The 17466-nt window shown below is 42.9% G+C and overlaps 1 pseudogene; it reads right to left on the reverse strand.

Moving 5' to 3' along the window:
• Window positions 1–16842: 16842 nt before the first annotated feature.
• LOC146859731 (small ribosomal subunit protein eS17 pseudogene) lies at window positions 16843–17247 on the reverse strand (annotated as a pseudogene).
• Window positions 17248–17466: the final 219 nt, after the last annotated feature.

Below are 17466 nucleotides of genomic sequence, written 5' to 3' on the forward strand. Positions count from 1 at the left end.
TAGGGGATAATGGTTTGGGGACGCTTCTGTTGGCATGTGCTGGTAGTATGGTAGTGTGGCTGGGTTGGCTAGAGATGTGAGCCCTAGATTGAGTTTCGGAAGCCGACGGAGAGGGGCGAGCTTCTGGGCCTGAGTTCAGTGGTATAGGCGCGTAGTAGTTGGCATGCGCTGGTGGCAGGGTAGTGGGGCTGGGACGCCCAGTGTCGTGATCTCTAGCATGTGTGGATTACAAGAGGCTAGGCACACTTGGCAGATTGGGCAAGGGTTGGAGCGGGGGGAGCGTAGACTGGGTAGGGTCATCAACATATTTTTTGATGAGGGTGAAGAGGTCTGCAAATTTAATGAGGTCTTTGGGTGGCGCTTGTATCAGGATTATGCCGCTATGGTACAAGGTGATGGTGAGGTCGGCACGCGGGTTTGCAGACGGTGCGATCGTGATTTCTTTGCTGTGAGGGATGTTCATGGCTTCCTGTACTTTGAGGAGGCTCGAGAAGGCATTGCACCAAAGAGAGGTTTTCCTGGAGTGGAAGATGAGGTCATTAAAGACTGTGCCCTTGTCAATGCTGAGACGAAGATTAGAGATCAGGGTCTCGGGATGATTTTTCAAAATGGAGTGTTTGAGGGATTTAGCGGCGGATTTGGAGAGATTAGGAGGATAGACAACGGTGTAGTAGTTGTCGCCCGTGGAGGTCAGGCAGGGCCCTGCCATGCTGGGGAGAGTGATGAGACTTTTTTTTGGTAATCACAACCTGCAAGGTTAGTTTCAATAATAATAATTTTATGAGTAATGAGACTCCTCATTAAATGGTAGGACAAGGCTAAAAATAATAAACTTCCACAACAGTGCACGTTTACCTTTTTGAAGCAGACCCTAGCTGTTCAGTAAATGAGTACATTTTTTTAATTCAATTTGTTTTTAGAAGCCATAAAAATATTCACCCAGCCTTAATTTCTTATATTACCAGGATCAGATGGTTGTCTGCAGAATCACAGGCTCCATTGTGAGGACTTTGATGAATGGAATTCAGCTTCTTTCAGATGTAATAGCACCCATGCAATTAGTGTGCTGTATATAGACGTTTGCAATTCAGAGGAGCTGTCACTGCCATTGATAGGATTTGACAATGCCAAGCAGTACAACTATTACTGTATCATTTCCATTGGAAAACAGTTACAGCAGCGCCATTGGTCCTGCGGTAGTCTTTTGTTTCCTAAGAGGTGACCCACAGGGACTATTGAGTTTCATTGTAAGGACACACAATGCTAGTGAATAAGACTGAATTTATAATGGAGTATGGCAATGATCCGCTACTCCTATTACAATTCGGTAAGACTTTACATAAAGCCTCACATCACACGTGTTTCGCTCGTGGCACATTAGCCACCCACATAACCTCCTGTGATGCGACTATGAGCTGGATGTACTGAAAGACAGGTTGTAAAAGCGGTCACAAATTGCACACTGAATACTTGTGACGTCTATGGTTTTGTGTGGCGGCCTTTGTACGAATAAGTCTCTTCACAAAATCTCCTATTGCTGGAGGTATAAGAACGACCTACTTAATATATATTAATTAGGCAGATTGCTATTTGCGACCCCCTGTGAGTGGCTAAAAACATGGGGATGGTAACCTGAATAGGAAAAGCAGATAACCATCCTTGTGTTTGAATTCCCCTATGAAACCTTTTTTTTAAAACTTTTATTAAATCAGCCCTTGTTCCTTAAAAGACCCAGTGCTGCATTAAACAAATAGAAGTTTCTCATTTGGGAATTTTTTTGGGACAGCAGACAATGCCTGCAAACCTTAGAGTGGAGAGGTGTGGTGCAGCGGCCAGGGCAGCTGACTTCAGAGCACAGGGTTCACGGTTCGATCTCCAGCTGCAGCTCAGCTCAGCACCATGTGACTCTGGGTAATAGCTCACTTAATTTCCACAATGGCCCCCAGCGCCTTGAGACCTGTAAGGGTGAGTAGTTTGTGCTTTACAAATACGGATTTTTAGAGTCGCTCAAGACAAATCATGAAAGTGTACCAAGGTGACATCCTCACTTTTGTAAATCTGTTACCAGTTCCTTTAAGGTTTTGGGAACTGATCACTAGATCAGCTGATAAGCTAGATACACAATAATAGATAACCTGTCCTCACCCCCAGCTAGCTTGGCAAAGAGCAGTCAGGCAATGTGTAAAATATTTGTGCAACACACAGACAGTTACACAATGAAAACACTACAAAAAGACTCCACAAAGGATTACAAAGATTGAGAATATTTATTTAAAACAAGACCAAAACAACAAAAATCCAATAAGTAGAATCAATCAATCAATCAGTGTTTCTAATGCGCACTACTCACCCATGAGAGTCTCAAGGCGCTGGGGGAGGGTATGAGCAGCTTTGTTGGGGTCATTTGAATAGCAAAGTCTTGAGGTCCTTTCTGAATTGGTGCAGTGTCGGGCTCCGTCGGAAGTAAAGGAGGAGTTTGTTCCAGGTCTTGGCTGCAAGATAGGAGAACGATCTTCCACCTGCTCTGGTCCAGTGAAAACATGAGACAGTGTCCAGGGTGAGGTCGGCTGAGCGGAGGTTTCTTTTAGGGGCTTGGACTATGATCCGGTCATTGAGGCATAGGGGTCCGGTGTAGTGGAGGGCTTTGCTAGCGTGTGTGAGCAGCTGGAATGTTATTCTTCTTTCGACGCAAAGCCAGTGGAGGTCACTGAAGTGTTGGGTGGTGTGGTTGTGTGGTGGGATAGCAAGGATAATTCTGCCTGCGGCATTCTAGAGCTTGCAGAAGAGTTTTTTGTTGATTCCGGAGTAGAGGGTCTTAACGGAGAGTGTTGAAGCAAGCGGAGAATGCTACATTGTTCTTTCTAATCATGGTGAGTGAAGCGCCAAGGTTGATGCCGAGGTTGCGTGCATGGTCCATTGGGGTGGGTTTCCAAGGACGGGGGCCACCAGGAGTCATCCCATGCAGGGGGGTGGAGCTGTGGATGAGGATTTCTATTTTCTCTGAGTTGAGCTTCAGGCAGCTGCTCCTCATCCAGGTCGCGACGGCTTTCATTCCTTCTTGGAAGTTATGTTGTGTTCCTTGGTGAGGAAGAGGATGAGCTGGGTGTCATCGGCATAGGAGACGATGTTGAGCCCGTGGTTTCTGACGATGGTTGCGAGGGGGACCATGTAGATGTTGAAGAGTGTGGGGCTGAGGGAGGATCCTTGGGTACCCCACATCTGATCATTGTCATTTCTGAGAGGAAGGGTGGGAGTCTTATTCTGCCTGAGAGAAATGATTGTATCCAGTCTCAGTCCTTTCCTTAGATGTCAGCGTCATGGAGCCTGGTGGCTAGTGTGCGGTGGGAGACGGTGTTGAATGCTGCTGATAGGTCCAGGAGGATGAGGGCTGCTGTATGACCTTGGTCGAGGAGGGCGCGGATGTTGTCCGTGGAGGCGAAGAGGGTGGTCTCAGTGCAGTGCTTTCTGCGGAATCCCACTTGAAAGGTGTCTAGGATGTTGTTTGTTTCTATGAAGGGTGCTTGCTGGGTGTTGACGGCCTTTTCGATGACTTTGGCAGCAAAAGGAAGCAGTGAGATGGGCTTGAAGTTCTTGAGGTTTCTCAGGTCTGCGGAGGGCTTCTTTAGGAGGGGGTTGACTTCGGCGCTCTTTCAGTTGTTAGGCAATGTGTCTGTCTCGATAGACTAGTTGATAGTTCGGCGTAGCTCGGGTGCGATGACAGTGGCGGTCCAGTGGAATATGCCCGGCAGGCAGGGTCAGAAGGTGCTCCAGAGTGGATGCTCTTCAATGTCTTTAAGGTGTCTTCTGCGGTGAGGGGGGTCCAGGCGAGAAGGGTCTGTTGGGTGGCATCGTTGGGGGTGGGGATAGGGGTGGTGCAGTGGTCTTAGTTGTCAAAGTTATAAAACAAAAAACACCAGATACATTGATTGATCAATTAGAATGAATGTCACAAATGTAAGACAGACAGCACCACCTTTCATTTCTAAGTTGGAAAATTCACATTGTTCATGTTAATACATTACTCTTAAGTCACAAGAATTCAAACATCTTTGTCCACATTGATGCCCCGTTCCACAGCCCTTAAGTTAATAATCCATTTACTTTCTGTTTGGCGCAATATTGTTGTTCTGTTGCCACCTCTCAGACCTAGGCAGATCACATCAATACCGTGGAAGCCTATGTTAAAAATTTCCGTTGTCTTGTGTACTGTATTGAAGTGAACGGCCATGGGGTATTGGGCGTTGTTGCTTCATATGGCTCTTGAACCCTCTCCTTGAGAGGTCTCACAGTGCTTCCAATGTATATTTTCGCACAAATACATTTTATACAGTATATTACAAACTTCGTATTACTGTTGATGTACTTGTTAACTGTATGTACTCTCTCAGTATTATGCTTGAATGTATTTATTCATAGCAAAACAACATAAACTGCATGTCCCACATTTGTGGAAACCTTTTGGAGCAGATGGTAACCATGTTGTATTTGCCATTGGTGGTATAAAGCTTGGACACAGTGATTTTCTCAATGTTCTACCCCTTTCATGTGTGATTGTTGGTTTCGTGCCCACTACTCCATATAGGCTAGTATCATCTGTTAATAGGTGTCAATGTTTATTTAAAATGTTGTACACTTCAGTACTTACAGAGGAATAGGGTGTGATGAATCTAACTTTCCTGCTCTTTTGTGTTTTCTTCTTGGTATGTCCTGTTAGTAGATTTTCTCTATTGATCTTACTGATCTGATGGCGAGCCCTTTTAATATTGTTTTGCTGGTAACCCCTGGTACTGAATATTTTTTCCACCAAACTTAGTTCTTCACCTAATCTCATTACATCACTGCAATTTCTTTTGGTTCTTACCATTTCTCCAAATGGAATAGATCTTATTTGTGATGGAGAATGAGAGCTACTGGCATGTAGTGTGGCATTGCATGCTGTCGGTTTTCTAAAAGGTACGTTCATCAATTTGTCATTATTCACCATAATAGTGATATCCCAAAAATTGATCTGGGTGGTACTTTGTACCTTCGTAAACATCAAATTAAAGAGATTTTCATTGATTTACATGCAAAGCTCTTCTAGGGCACCACTCGTCCCTGCCCAAAACATCAGAATGTTATTGATATACCGTCCTAAATATTGGAGATCTTCCATTAGGGCATTCAGACCTTTTCACCAGAGGTGAATCTGTTCAAAATACCTGATTTAGAGCTCGGCAAAGGATGGCGAAAATTTAGCCCACATTGCCACCCCTCTTATCTGGCGATACCAATTGCCATTATGTACAAATATGTTGTTATTTAAGACTAGTTCAATTAGATCTAGTAGCATGATTGTACGTTCATACATATAAACTGGTCTTGTGTCCAAAAACTGCTGCACCACACTGAGTCCAAGTTCCCCTGGTATGCTAGTGTATAAGAAACACACATCCACTAGATAGTGTCCTTTTACCCATTCTACATCCATAATTTTGCTCAAGATGTCACCTTTATCCTTAATAAATATAGGATGGTAAATTTACAACTAAAGGTTGTAAAAACATGTCAATATACTCTGATATTCTCTCCGTTGGAGACCCAATGCCTGAGATGATGGGTCTCCCGGAGGCAAACTTCCCCCTTTATGTATTTTTGGCAAGCAATAAATGCATGGATTGGTTGGAGTTTCATTCCACAGATATTTGAATTCAATGTCTGAGATAAGGCAAAGATCCCTCCAGTGTTTTAACTTCTTCGATATAATTTCCATTGTAGATTGTAAAGGATCACCATACAATATTCTATAGTTAGTTGTATCCGCCAACTATCTATTTCAGCCATGTAATCAGATTTGTTCATTGACACTATGTTGCCTCCCTTGTCCGCCCCTCGGATGACGAGGGAGTCCTCTTTCTTGAGATTCCCAAGTGCCTTTCTTTAATCTGCAGTGATGTTTTGGTTGTGCTGGAAATTTTGTGAACAGAATTTATCTTCCAATTGATATAAATCAAGGAAGATATTCTGCTAAAACTTATCAATAAATTTGGCCCCCGGTAAATGGGGAGTAAATCTAGATTTTTGCCTCTCTCCACTTTGGAAAATGTATTCAAGTCTAAATCTGCTGCCACAGTTTGTAATGTAGTGCTCTCCTCCTGATCATCTAAGGATAATAGTAGATGCACATCTTTGATGTCCCTAAACGATGGAATTGAATCAGTATTATCCAAGGCTGTAGTCACAATGTTTGAATTTTGTCTATCTTGAAAATATTTGTATAGTTTTATTTTTCTTACAAACTTAAAACATGTGTAAGGATGTAAAATTGAGCACCACACTTGGAGAAAAACCTAGTCCCTTGCTTAATAACTTTATTTCTGCATCAGATAGAATGTGACTGGACAAATGTAAAATGTTTATGGCATCAGACAATTCAGTAATATTCAAATGATTTACATTTTCTGATTACTTTCCCCCGATCTGGTGGTGACACCCACTTTCTCCTTTTCGCTTGGGTCTAGATCTTGATTTAACCCTCCGTGTCTTTTTTGGAACATATCTTTGTTGTACGCTTGTTTTTTTCCCTTTTCTGATCCTCTGAAGCTCTAAAAACAACGGATCAGAAACACTGCCAGTCACTCGCCCATGTGTAATAGATGATTCACCACTGGTCACACTACTCATACTGGAAGTGCCAGACATGCTGGTCGCCTCAGTTGTCTGCGAGGTTCGTTCCAGTATTTCTGAATTGATGCCAGTTTTGATATTGTCAAACTTCTTGGCAAAAGTGTACACTCTTCCATTCTGATAATCTCGTTCATCCCGTCTTATTTTCTGGAATACTTTCTCCTTCAAATGCAATTGATGTTTATGTAACGCTTCTTTTAAGATCAGTAAGTTCCGTTCAGTCACCTCTGGTAGATTCAAGTTTTGAATTTCTTTTTCTAGGCTAGCAATTGCCAATAACAATTTATTACATTTTAGTTCTGCATCTCTGATTAGAATATCCATCATGCCTATTGATGAATTAAATAGTAGCTTTTCCCACTCCTTTAAGGTGACCCTTATCTAAGTCCTCTGAGGACGGGAAAATTTAAATACGTAGCCCTCTTGGGACTTGTTCTTTCTCTATATATTTACGTATGACTGTTGCGTCCCACCATCAGGAGAGTTCTTGTTTTTTAATTCTCTCAAATCTCACAAACTTTTGTCTCAACCCCTCTTTAGAAGATAGTCTAGGATTAGTTGTAACTCGTACGGGATCTAGGTTACATAGATCTTCAATTAAGGAATCTCTATTGTCATCAAAGGTGGCCATACTTATTATCAGTTGTAAATCCTATGTCCGGTCCACTGTTTTCAGCACAGATTAATATATCCAGACAAAATACAAATGTTCTTTTGGAAAGTCCTCCTAAACAATGAGTGTTAGCTCAGCAAAACTAGAACATATCAAAACAAATTGGTGGATATGCTTTTTCGACCTGCACATCAACAAGTATACATATATAGTATATACTGCATCCAATCAATTTAATTTCATTTTATATTGGGTGCTCTCTTGATGCTAAATACTCACCCCCTTGAGTATTGTACTACTAGACCTACAAATGTAGTCCAGATACAATTATAAATCAAAAAACACCAGAGCACACCAAGTTGTGGTTACTATACTCCTTAGTGCATTATGCACATTCTACATAAACGTTCAAGTTCATGGGTCAATATCCATGTATGCTGTCTGTACATATAGTCCACAATAAATAATCCGCAGCTGAAGAACTGTTACTTAATCACTTTTTATTTCTTACAAAAACGGCAGCCGACGCGCGTTTCACCCCCCTTGGCTTCCTCAAGGCTGCAAAATTACATGTAAAAACATGATTGTCACATTTCATTTTATTCAATACTAAAATGCAATTTAACACTTAAAAGCCAATATCATATTGGACGTTGTAACCTCATGTTAAATGCCAGTATCATAATCAGAACATATAGAGAATGGTTAATTAACTATATAGACACTAACACCCGTGCATTAAGGAAGGGAGACAGATTGATTGCAACGCCACTCTGTTACCTGTTTTACCTATCTGTTCATGGCAACTCAACACCACGTGTTCAAAGTGAATCATAATCACTCCTAAGACCAATGAGTGAATGTGTTTCCATCCTTGAAAAAAGGTTCGACTTGCTCATTCTAAGAAAAATAGTGCAGCTGTCCCATTCCTGTTCGTGAGACAGCAAGACAAGGGATATATGAGAATGTTCTCATTATTCTCACCTCACTCCACTTGTGTAGAAATATTCTCTGTTCAGATCAAAACGTCTCATAGGAAAAATTGTTATGTCACTAAGGTCTTTGTAATTCATCTATTCCAAAAAATAAGAAAGAGAAAGGTATTTATTGAGACCAAATGTGCAGGTTAAGTTATCAATTTGTTAACAGTCTAAAAAGAAGAGAAAAGGAGATGCATAGGCATTTGCATCTTACCCAATTCATCGCGGTTTGTTTAATAATGTATATTTTGATTGAAAATCCGATCTATTCTCATTAGTAGTTCAACACACCGTCAATACATTCAGACCGGGACCACGATAAGTCCACCCTAAAACCAGAACAGAAGGGTACAAGACCAAATGTTAAAAAGTGCCAGAGGAAAAACAGCGGGCCCGATTCACAGAACTAACTTAAGACAAAATCCTAAACTTACTACTTTTGGTATTCACAGAAGTTAGGATTTTGTCTTAAGGTTGTCTTAAGACAAACTTAAGACAGACTTAAGACAGACTTAAGACAGACTTAAGACAAACTTAAGACTGACTTAAGACAGACTTAAGACAAACTTAAGACTGACTTAAGACAGACTTAAGACTGACTTAAGTTAGTATTTTGTCTTAAGTTTGTCTTAAGTCTGTCTTAAGTCTGTCTTAAGTCTGTCTTAAGTTTGTCTTAAGTCTGTCTTAAGTCTGTCTTAAGTCTGTCCTAAGTTTGTCTTAAGACAAACTTAAGACAAAATCCTAACTTCTGTGAATACCAAAAGTAGTAAGTTTAGGATTTTGTCTTAAGTTAGTTCTGTGAATCGGCCCCAGCGGGTTTAGACATAATTCCACATCTTATTATGTCTTCAACTCGAATTCCGAGATTGTGCAATTCATATGCTCGAGCGTGAAATCTTACTGCATGTCTCTATGGGTCCCGAACGCTACCACCTGCTCTCTGTCAGCGTCTGAAATCCGCGCCATTTAGTGAACCCGCGTCGCCGCGTATACTAAAAATTGAGAAAGGACCAAAGCTTTAAGACGGTCCTGCTTGTGTCTCACCTTGGCTGCCATATTGTTAATGTCCAATTACTATTTAATCGGGCATTTCTAATTCTACGTGACAACTAAACGTCTGAGAAAAGTAATTTCAAATCTGCAGCAATGTCCGTGTTCAGTGAATTATCTCCTGTTAGATATTTATTTCTAAAGTAGCACAGATCTAACATCAGGGATTGCTTGCACCTACGGTCCCATCTTAGTACTATACAAGAAGGAGAGAAAGGATACTCCTATTCAATCACCCAAAATATTAGGCAAAGTATGACAACAAGAACTATCACATCCAAAGTAAACATGGCTACAATTAGATAATAAGGATAACTGGCATACATAAGTTAACATCTATTATGTCCAAACTATTATATCATGTCCAACTCATTCAATATATAGGGGGCATCAGATGTTTTTAATATTAATTTCCACAATTCGATCCATGTCAGTATTTACTTGTAGATTGTCAAAGTTGTCTTAGGGCATCTTCATCTTGAGGTGAAAGAAGGAGCTGAGTTTGTTGCAGAGGTCTTGGGAGGGAGGGATATCAGTTGTTTCACTGTTGGGTTTGACAAATTCCTGTATGATGGCGAAGAGTTCCTTGGAGTTGTGGACGTTGGAGAGGATTCTGTCTTGGATGAAGTTTTTCTTTGTTGATTTGATGAGTTGGTGGTGTGCTGTGATGGCTGTTTTGTAGGAGGAGAGTGCTTCTGGGCTTTGCATTTTCTCCATGCCTTCGCTAGTCGTCGGCAGGAGCGCTTGAAACCTTGGAGATCCGTGGTGAACCAGTAGGCTTTCTTGTTGTGTTGTCTCATGGTGTTCTGGAAGGGGGTGAGAGTGTTGGTGCAGTTGGTGATCTATTGGTGGAGGTTGCTTGCAGCTGTGTTGGCGTCTGTTGTAATAGGGGGTGGAGTGCAGGGAGGTGAGGTGTTATTCAGAGACTTTGTTCCAGCTTCTGTGTTGGAGGCGGCACGTGTGCTTGGGTGTGATGGGTTTTGTTAAGGAGAAATTGATGCATAGGTGGTCGCTCCAGAGACCTTCTGTGGTGTGCTGCACCTCCAAATACTGGTATCCCTGTTCCTTTTGCTCCGGTTGAAATCTTCCCTACTACCCCTAAACTAGGGCCTGACTGTGCTATTACAAGTCTTTCCATAGTCGCTGCATTTGGCAGTTCTTGCCATCCTTCTTCTGAATGTGGGTTATATGGTGGAGGACGATCTGCTAGTAGTCTGTCCAACAAACTATCATCGTTATCGGTCCCATCATCTCCATTTCCTCCACCATTTCTATTCTGAGTATCTCCCCATTCACCAGTAATGGATACAATCTCTCTCCCACAATGGTGTCTATTCACCATCTCTTTAGTTATGCATCTCATCGCGCATTCAGATATGCTTTTATTGCCTTAATCATCTTTCCCTGACATTTCTCCCTGTTCTTTGCCTGAGCTGCTCACATCCAAGCATCCAATGTCTCAAACTGTGTTGGTCTAGGTTGAGGCCGTAGTGAAGACATGATTCCCCTCAACTGATATAGCACCTCCAATTGAAATGAGCCATAACATGGAAAAGCCAAACGTCCCTCTTTTTCAGAAATCGTGTGCCAATTTTGAAGGCAAACTATAGTATGGAATCCCACAGTCATTGCCATGTAATGTGCTGGGGTATCCTCAGGCGGAGCTTCATCACCACTCGAGTTACCACTCCCTTGTCTCCCCTGCAGAGATCCCATAATACCTTAAAGCATTGCATGATTACCTTAAATTTCCCTTCAACCGACAAGATTTCCTCGCTCCAACTTTCTGATGACCACCAATTAATCCCAGCCTATTAGCAGCGTGCTGTGGTAGGACATGTACTTTTAAGTTTTGCATGTCCTGGTAGTGACAAACAAATAAATTAATTTTTCACTATTGTCAGGCCTACTCCTCTCATAGGATAGTATTGAGAATTCCTTAAAACGCTTCAAAGCTGTAACTCTTGATTAAAAAGGAAAAGCTGCATCATGTTTCACATCTGTGGAATGGTGTTAATGGCTCTTCGTGGTAAAGTTGGCTTTAACCTTACTATTTTAGAAATGCCACTTTAAGAAAGTGGACACTTTTCTGTTCTTAAGTTTGATCTGTGTGCCTGCAGCCTGTCTCCAATACACGTCTGGGCTGGGTGACAGCAACACTTTGTGCATTCCCTCTAGAGAGTCACAAACATTAGAAGGGTGGGTGTGATAGAGGACTCATCTGAATTCTGATAGCCTTCCTGGGCAGAAAGGGGGATAGTGAGCTGACACATTTCAATAGGCTGTGCCCTGTCCCCACACAAAGGAATGATTACCCACCACAGGTAGCTGGAATAAAAGGGGACCTCTGCACTTCAAGGAGCTGCTTTGAAGACACTCCCCAGTTCAAAGGTACATTTGGATATACATAATGGGGCTTTGGCCAAATTAGTACACTACTCAACCTGTGAAGAACTGCAAAGAGTAAGGCATGCTGTGCTACAAGATTGGCACTCTGCTTAACAGACCCCTCTAAAGAACTGCTTCATTGCTTTGCTAAGCTGCCCCTGTTGTTTGATGATCTCTGCCCTCCTGAGGACAAGGACTGGACACATCTCACTTGAACCCAGAGTGACTCCAACTGCTTGCTAGGTTGCCTCCTGTTTTCTGAGGTCTCAGGGTCAAAAAAGACCTCCTGCAATACACTGGTGCAGCTTTAGAAATGCCTGATTACAACAAAATATTTTCATTATTTTGCTATGAGATGAAGGGATGTGATCTATCTGTACTCACCTAGTGACATGGGGGTCTCCATAGACCGGTGGCCTTCTTTTCAGCTACATTAGATCCCGTAGCTTACGTGTTGCCCGGTTGTCTCAGATCCGTTGCTGCAACTGGTGTCAGCATTGAAAGATGTGGAAATATTGTGATGGGTCATCTTCTTATTGTTTATGTTCCGTACACAGTTGAACTCCTGATGGTGAGAACCAAAACTCAGCACTTGACCAACAATAGGCTCACGAGATATGAGCAGATCTTTTCGGGCTCTGAAAATGTCACCTTGAAGAGATGTTCCATGTTAAATCCTGCTACCTTGATGCCTATGCCAAATGTTGAGGGAGTAGATTGTGAGGACCATGGCTGTCTGGATGTGACTGAAATTTGTGCCAAACTGACACCCGACATTGTCAATGGGCCTCTACCTGAATCTGACAAAGTCCTTTTTGTTGATGGTTCATGCTTTAGAGAAAATGAGGGTTACTTGAGAGCGGCTTTTGCTGTTTTTATTATTTTGGAGTTGTGGAAGCTGCTTGTTTACAGGGAGTATACTCCGCACAAGTAGCTGAGATAATTACTTTGACCTGTGCATGCCTTGTTTCTGATCAAATCCGAGTCACCATCTATACCGATAGCTAGGGCGGTTTCAGTGTGGTTCATGACTTTGGACAGCTGTGGTCACAGAGGGGGCTCTTAACGTCATCTGGCTCTCCCATTAGGAATGGAGAATATGTGAGACAACTGTTGTAAGCTTTACCGAGACCGAAGGAAGTGACAGTCGTGAAGTGCTCTGCTCATGGGAAGGACGAGAATTTTGTGACAGTTGGGTACAGGTATGCAGAGGAAGTTGCCCCCTTCTGTGCTATTCATACATGCATTTTTAATGGGGAATTTTCAGGCGAGAGCATAGAAAGAACTGATCTAGCATGATGTTGGCCATATCAGATACCTGGGATGAGGTCAGGCATCTGCAGGGAGAAGTGCCAGATCAAGAACAAGCTGGTTGGATTAAAGCAGGTGTGAGAAGAGAAATGATGGCATTTGGGTCGCAACGGATGGCAGAGCAGTGTTAGCAGATTGTTTACTGAATCCTATGGCAAGACAGATTCATGGAGCAGTTCACATTGGAAGCGATGCAATGGTGGAAGTGCTCTGTCAAACGTGGTTTAACCCGAGGTTTCGTGTGTTTGCTGATGCAGTGTGTCATCGAAGTGTTACTTGTCAACAAATGAATGCTGGAAAGAAAACTGTGGTTGCCTTGAGTTACATTGGAAATTTGGGGGGTCCTTTTAACCGAATTCAACTGGATTTTATCGAGATGTCTATGTGCAATAGGCTGAGGTACATTCTAGTAGTGATGTCCATCTTTTCATAGTGGGTGAAAGCTTATCCTACTAGAAGGTGTGATAGCCTCACAGTAGCCAAGTTATTGCTGAGAGAGTTGATTCTACGGTTCAGATTTCCAACTTCATTGGAGTCGGATAGAAGAACTACACTTTCATAGTGAGGTTGTGAAGTTGTTGTGTACTGCCTTAAATGTTGATCAGAGATTACACTGCAGCTACAGGCCAGAGGTGTCAGGCATTGTGTAGCAGATCAACGGGACTCTAAAGAGGAGAATGGCTAAGGTGTAGTCTTCGACGTCTCTAAATTGGCCTAATGCATTGCCTTTAATGCTGATGAATTTGCGCAGTATTCCAGATAGGAGAACCGGACTATCCCTACATGAAATTGTCATAGGGAGGACGATGCGCTTGCCAGCAGTGCCAGTCACAGCATTGATAAACATCACCGATGATTTGGTCCTTGACTATTGCAAAGGATTGACTGATGTGGTTCGGTCTGTGTGTCACCAGATTGAAGCTGCGACTGCACCAACCTCGAAAGACCTCTGTCATGACCTGTGACCAGGGGACTGGGTCCTGGTCTGGTAGCATGTGAGGAGGAACTGTCTTGATGCACATTGGCAATGTCCTTACCAGGGGATGTTGGTGATGAACACTGCTGTGAAGTGTGGCGGTTTGCTGAACTGGTTTCACACCTCCCATACCCGCAGAGTTTCAGGACCCTCAGAAGAAAGAGCTCCTCTCCCTGCAGTGACTCCAGCCATGGTTGCAAGATCACTGGAGAGGGAAAGCCAAGCTGTGGAGGTTCCTGAAGAGTCTGGATAACCACCAGGTTGAGCTGAGGGGGGTCACTCTAGACAAGGCCCAGGTACAGACTCTGAGGGAGATGGTAACATTGTGAGTTGTGTAGAGTCAGACTCAGCTGAAGAGACTGGTGTGGAAAGTGGTCGGGTACTGCGGAAGAAAACTGAGTTAGCAAAAGAATTGTGGCCTGTGAGACAGAAAAAGCTGAACTTGAGGCTTGCACCGGAAAGAGATCTTGCTCCTATTTATGAATCATCCAAGTTGAATCAAAGTGACACAGAACAAGCACAGGGGAGCTTGACGAGATCGATGAGAGTGAGAGTACTGTGTCAGGGATACGCTTCCCCGGAGTTAACTTGTCTGGTTGCAGATGCCGAGAACAGTGCAGTCTGGGAGAGTGAGGTCCAGACGAGTGAATCGTGGAACATCAGTGTTGATAATTGAAATTGAACAGTTGGTCCCTGGAGTAGAGACTAATGGAATTCAGACACTGACTGTACAAGATCAACCGATATTGAGTGGTTTGTGAAGCTTGATTTTGGAAGATCTTGCGTTTCCAACTTTTGGGATATCAGCCATCAGACCAGGAGATTGCAGCATTTCGTATTGAGAGTTTGCAGTGTGTCATTGAAGAAATTGGCTCTGATCTCCTATGGGATGTAAATTGAACTGAGAACTGTAAATAAAAATCTCTTGCTCAAAAGAAGATAACCTAGGCCCGAGTGGAAGAAGAATAAAATTAGGGACTTGTCCATAGAAGAAAAAGAGGGCTAGGGATTTCTTCCAGTTATTAAAATAACTGTGCCGTGAACTGAGTGAGAAATGTTTCCAAGGCTTCAAGATAACTGCGTAGGAACTTTGTTGCACAACAGTGAGAGGCAGAGAAAGAGACTTTGCATTGATCCTCTTACAGTCACAATCCGAATTAAATTGAAAATGGAGTCTGGAAATTCAAACCGTAGGCACAAATATATTATAGGGACACTTATAGTAGGAGTGATCGTAGTTATAGCTGTAGTCATTACCATGTCCATTATAGCTTCACATGAAGCTGAATTTCAGGGGGTGGGAGTACATGGGACATCCACACCTACTACTTTGGGCACAAAAGAGTGTACATTAGGAGCAGACGGTGTTTTGATAGAACTGAGTAGTCGCTTGTTGCTTGTAGATTTGTCTGAGGGTGATAATACATTGAATGCTTATGCAAAGTTGCTGTATGAGCATGTAAATACGATGGATTAGAGATTGTTATGTGTGTATGCAACTACCCTCATCTGTTGAGGAGGGTATCAGGTACCATCACCTGCCTTTGACGTATGTTATTACTTGTAGTTTGTTGCTTAGCATAGTCCATGGTAAGGGTCATTACGAGAACTATTTCTATCATTGTGACATAGTGCTTTCAGAGGTTCCAGCATAGAAGCATCTGAACAAGTATGACGATTACAAACAAGAAGAGAGAATGGGAAAGTGTAGGACTTGGCCCTTTTTGGCTAAAGTCCCTAAACATTTTGCTTTCCCCCTAGACCTTTTTTCTGACATGGTGTTGCCAACTTAGATGCTTTGGACAATTTGCCACTGCTAAACAGTGTCAAAGTGTAAGTGTTCCCTGTAGAAAGTAATGGTAATTGGTTGTCCATGATTGGTATGTTTGCCTTACTAGTAAAGTCCCTAATACAGTGCACTATGTGCACCAGGACTGGTAATGCAAATGCTACTAGTGGGCCTGCAGCACTATTTGTGCCACCCACACAAGTAGCCTTAAAAAGGGAACTCAGGTCTGCCATTGCAAGGCCTGCGCGCATTTTGGTAAACTGCCATGTTGTTCTGTCAAGTGCATTCCCTTGCCAGACCTTACCCTTCCCTTTCTAGGCACATCAGACACCTCTATGGTAGGTCTAGGGAACCCCCTGGACAGTGTGCAGTGTATGTGAAAGGTAGGACATGTACTAAGGTGTGTGTCATGTCCTGACAGTGAAATAATCTCCATTTCTTTTTTAACTGTTGAAAGGCCATCTTGCCCATAGGACAGAATGGGAGAGCTGTGTAATATGTTTTCCAGCCTATCTTCCCAAAGGCTTAAGATGGAAAGGTGAAGTTTAGTATACCTGAACTCACAATGTAATAACACATCTTTGTATGTAGGTGGGTTTTGCATTGTGTGTTCAGAAGCCACTCTTTTAGAAGTGGCTGAGTTTTTGCGCTCTGACTTTTTTGTGTGTTTCTGGCTGGCTGTGGATTGACTGTCTGGATTTGAAAGCAATAGGATCTGGGGAATATCTTGACCCAGGGTAGGAGGTGAAACAGCAACAGGCTGACCTGCATCTGGAGTATAGGGGGAGGAGAAGCCCCTAGAGGTGAAGAGGCCTGGGTTGCTGCTATAAAACAAGTGGCTTATCGCCTGCTGAGTGCTTGACAATCCAGACCCCCACTAATCAAAGGAAGAAAGGTTTCACTGGCAGGGAGGCACCCAGAACTGGTTTGAACAGGGGGCAGTGCCCCCTGAAGCACAAAGACTTCAAAGCCAATGAGGGGTATAACTATGAGAGCTGAAGCCCCTGAACTTTGGAGAATGAGTTTTTGCACCCAACTTTATTTGAAACACTATGATACAAAGAAGGTTTTAAATAGCTCCTCTGGGCTGTTTAAAGTTCATTCCAACAGTTGGCTGTGTGATCTGCAGATTGAACAGACCACCATAATCCATCAGCCTCAGCATTTCCTTGCTCTCAGGGTCGACTTCGATGATTTCCTGGTCGAGGGCAGAGACCTCAGGAACATAGTTATCCCTTCTTTCTCTTTCCTCCTCCTGCAGTTTGATGGAGCTGCCTCTGACCGTGCCCCTCTGAATACGCTTCATCAAATGTGTGACATACCCTGCAATTTTGTTGCTGAGCTTCTTGCTGGGGATGATGGCGATTTCCTCGCACACTCGCCTGTTGGTGTGGAAGTCATTGCCCAGCCAGGTATAGTACTTCTTGATGATGAAACTGCAGGACTTTTTCACGGTCTTAGTCCTCACGCGCAGTGGCCGTTGGTGATTTTTCAATGTGGTGGGGCATAAAAGTTAGGAGTGAGTTTGACTGAGTGAGCGTTGTGAGCGAGCCTGGTATAGGAGGCTTCAGGGGAGTTCTCTACCAATGAAACCGATGTGAAAAAAAGTGGAAAAAAGAGGAAAATTACACACTTTGGAGCTAATTTTGTAAAAGAATTTGGTGAAAAAACAATAATATCTTCATCTAAACAG

Source organism: Triturus cristatus, chromosome 3_1 (assembly GCF_964204655.1).
Source record: "Triturus cristatus chromosome 3_1, aTriCri1.1, whole genome shotgun sequence".
NCBI classification, from domain to species: Eukaryota; Metazoa; Chordata; class Amphibia; order Caudata; family Salamandridae; genus Triturus; species Triturus cristatus.